General features: G+C 44.0%; 1 pseudogene; it reads right to left on the bottom strand.

Annotated features, from left to right (window-relative positions):
- Window positions 1–3,066: 3,066 nt before the first annotated feature.
- Window positions 3,067–3,748, bottom strand: LOC117069084 (annotated as a pseudogene).
- Between the last annotated feature and the right edge of the window lie 489 nt (window positions 3,749–4,237).

Here is a 4,237-nt window from a genome sequence, read left to right as displayed (position 1 = left end):
AGATGATTTACTCACAAGAGTGGTTTCTGCATCAATGCTAGTTCTTCAAAGTGGCTTCTTCACATTCCAGGCCCAGGTGGCTCCTTCCAGATGTGCATCCAGGTGACTCCTTCGACATATGAAATGGTAGAAGAATTGTGGAGAAAGGGTGGCTGTGAAGTCAAGTGCCATATTTAAAATATGATTCTATTGAATTCCAGCTAACTGTCCTCCAGTTGGTGCAAGAATTCCTAGAAATCAGTGTTCACAGCAGTAGAAGAAGGAGAGATTTTTTTCTAGGCCACTTGTAAGAAATCAATGGAAATAATAAACATATGTCCTAACATATTTCCTATGTTAGGAAATAAGATTTTCTGCTCTGAGAATATCTGTTCTGAATGATCATTTCTGGCTCATTTTATTTTTAAACCAAAGGCTTGAATGAAAGTGAAACAAAAGCAAGTATTTATTTGAAATAAAAGCAGGAAAATGTCTACAAGAACATTTTGAATAAGAACTTTCTAAAATAAGAACAATAATCCTTACATGAAAGTGATCAATATTCCCTCCCCAAACTCTGAACTTCCTGTTGGCTGTGAGCATGGCCATCTTCAATTCTTCTTCTTTATGACCTTGGAAAACTGCTTGTTCTTATCCTCGGCCTTTGTCACTTAGCTTCTTGGATGGAGAAAAATAAGGAAAAGGTGTCTTTTCAATTTCTGAGTAAGATTGTTTTGTTTTATTTATTATTATTATTATTATTTTTATTTATTTATTGTAGAGACAAAGTCTCACTCTATCACCCACGCCAGTGTGCAGTGGTGTGATCATGACTGACTGCAGCCTCAAACTCCTGAGCTCAAGCGATCCCCCTGCCTCAAACTTGAGTCTGGCTAATTTTTAATTTTTTTTTTTTGTAGAGACAGGGTCTTGCTATGTTGCCCAGACTAGTCTTGAACTCCTGGTCTCAAGCAATTGTCTTGCCTTGACCTCCCAAAATGTTGGGATTGCAGGCATGAGCCACCGTGCCCAGCCAAGGCCCAGGTCATTTTAGTTCAGTGTGGAAGGGCACTGTGTTAGTCCATCCTCACATTGCTATATAGAACTACCTGGGACTGGGTAATTTATAAAGAAAAGAGGTTTAATTGGCTCATGGTTCTGCAGGCTGTACAGGAATATGACTGGGGAGGCCTCAGGAAACTTAAAATCATGGCAGAAGGTGAAGAGGAAAGAGGCAAGTCCTACACGGCCAGAGAAGGAAGAAGAGGGTGAAGGGAGAGGTGCTACACACTCTTTTTTTTTTTTTTTTTTGATCAAGCATCACTTTATTAGACTTTCAAAAATTAAAAAGAGAAGAACTTTTGTTGCTGTATTTCTGGACTTTCTGTATCTTTGTTTTTTTTGTAGTTTATATTGTTGTTTTCTTTTTATTATTATACTTTAAGTTCTAGGGTACATGTGCATAACATGCAGGTTTAAACAATCAGATCTTGTGAGAACTCACTCACTATCATAAGAACAGCAAAGGGGAAATCTGCCCCCATGATCCAATCACCTCCCACTACCTCCTCCAACATTGGGGATTACAATTCGACGTGAGATTTGGGTAGGGACACAAATCCAAACCATATCATTCTGCACTTGGCTCCTCCCAAATCTCATGTCCTTCTCGTACTGCAAAACCAGTCATGCCTTCCCAATAGTCCCCCAAGTCTTAACTCATTTTAACATTAACTCCAAAGTCCACAGTCCAAAGTCTCATATGAGACAAGACAATTGTCTTCTGCCTATTAGTAAGTAAAATAAAAAACAAGTTAGCTACTTCCAAGATACAATGAAGGTACAGGCATTGGGTAAATACACCCATTCCAAAGGGAGAAATCAGCCAAAACAAAGGGGCTACAGGACTCATGCAAGTCTGAAACCCATCAGGGCAGACATTAAATCTTAAAGCTCCAAAATAATCTCCTTTGACTCCATGTCTCACATCCAGGCCACAATGATGCAAGGGGTGGGTTCCATACCCTTGGATATCTCTGCCTTTATGGCTCTGCAGGGTATAGCACCCTTGGATGGCTTCCCAGGCTGGCACTGAGGGTCTGCGGCTTTTCCAGGCACAAGGTGCAAGCTGTCAGTAGATCTACCATTCTAGAGTCTGGAGGACAATGAACCTCTTTTCACAGCTCCACTAGCCAGTTCCCCAGTGGGAACTCTGTGTGGGGGCTCCAACCCCATATTTACCCTCTGCACTGCCTTAGTAGGCTCCATGAGGGCTCTGTCCCTACAGCAGAATTCTGCCTGGACATCAGGCATTTTCATACATCCTCTGAAATCTAGGTGGAGGCTCCCAAACCTCAACTCTTGCTCTCTGCATACCCACAGGCTAAACATCACATGAAAGCCACACAGGCTTATGGCTTGCACCCTCTGGAGCAGTGGCCTGAGACATATCTGGGGTCCTTTTAGCCACAGCTAGAACTGGAGCAGCTGCAGTGCAGGGAGCAGTGACCCGAGGTTGCACAGGGCAGTGGGGCCCTGGGCCCTGCCCACAAAACTATTCTTCCCTCCTAGGTTTCTGAACCTGTGATGGGAGGGGCTGCCATGAAGGTGTCTGAAACACCTTCAAGGCATTTTCTCCATTGTCTTGGCTGTTAACTTTTGGCTCCTCTTTACTTACATAAATTTCTGCAGCCAGTTTGAATTCTTTCCCAGAAAATGGGTTTTTCTTTTCTATCACTTGGCCAGCCTACAATTTTTTCAAACTTTTACAATCTCCTTTCCATTTATTTATTTACAACAGATGGTACAGACATTATTTTGTTTTCTCAGAGCAGAGGTTGGGCCTAGGCCACAGCTGCCCCTATAGCTCCCCTCTTGTCTAAGGATGCAAAGTTCACTTCTGGGGCACATTCACCTCCAGCTGGAAGTGCAAGCAAAGGACACTATGTAAGAAGGCAAAACTCTCCCTTACTGTCTGAAGGATTTCCAACAAGCCATATTCTGGAAAGAGCTCTGGCAGTGAGCTTTCCACAAGGTCCAACTGGAGCTGAGACTTGAGGTTAGGTTCAGGTATAAGCTTCCCTTCCATCACAGCCTTGGAGCCTTCCTGGGGCAGAAGCCATTGTGTGGGATGGGGGTGTTGTGGTGACTGAGATCACTTCCAGGCCACCCATGGTCAGTCCCTGGATGGCAGACAGGTGTCCTGGCCCCTGGCCTTTCACCACAACTCAGATGTGGGTAACACCCTTTCCTGTAGCTTTTGTCGCTGCTGCTATGCCTGCTGTCAGTGCATCAATGCCTGCCTCCTTCTCAGCATTCAGAAATTCCTCTGTGCCCAGAAAGTATGGGCAAAGGGCTGATTAGTGGCAGAGATTACCTGGATCTCTGTGTTGTTGTAGGATGCTTTAATGTGTGCAATTTGGACCTCCTCAAATTTTCCTGCCCACCTCAGAGAGTTTTTTTCTTTTGGATTGGTAGGGTAAATGCTAAGGCCGGTGTGGTTGGGAGCCACCATCTTCTCTTCAACATTCTGCTTGGCCTCAATGTCTTGGAGCTTCTGGGTGCCTGTGTGGATGGTCTGCACCAGCATCCTGGCCATGACCCTGTCAGGAGTAAAAGCTCCGTGAGGGCCACAGCCTAAGAGTCCCGGGAGCCTGGATGGCTCATGTGACACAGGCAGTCCTGGAGGTGGTGGTGAGCTCAAGGGGACAATCATTGTTACCCGGTGGTCAAGGGTAAAGTCCAGGGCCACGGAAGTGAAAACCCACATTTCTTACAACATGCATGACTCAAATTGACGCCCCTCTGCTTTCCTTTTAAATATAAGTTCCACACTTTTACACTATTGGTGGGACTGTAAACTAGTTCAACCATTGTGGAAGACAGTGTGGTGATTCCTCAAGGATCTAGAACTAGAACTACCATTTGAACCAGCCATCCCATTACTGGGTATATACCCAAAGAATTATAAATCATGCTGCTATAAAGACACATGCACATGTATGTTTATTACAGCACTATTCACAATAGCAAAGACTTGGAACCAACCCAAATGTCCATCAGTGATAGACTGGATTAAGAAAATGTTGCACATATACACCATGGAATACTATGCAGCTATAAAAAACGAATGAGTTCCTGTCCTTTGTAGGGACATGGATGAAGCTGGAAACCATCATTCTGAGCAAACTATCACAAGGACAGCAAACCAAACACCACATGTTCTCACTCATAGGTGGGAATTGAACAGTGAGATCAC

This window comes from Trachypithecus francoisi, unplaced genomic scaffold (genome assembly GCF_009764315.1).
Source record: "Trachypithecus francoisi isolate TF-2019V2 unplaced genomic scaffold, Tfra_2.0 Lachesis_group21, whole genome shotgun sequence".
NCBI lineage: Eukaryota > Metazoa > Chordata > Mammalia > Primates > Cercopithecidae > Trachypithecus > Trachypithecus francoisi.
This window is presented reverse-complemented; position numbering and strand designations above follow the sequence as displayed.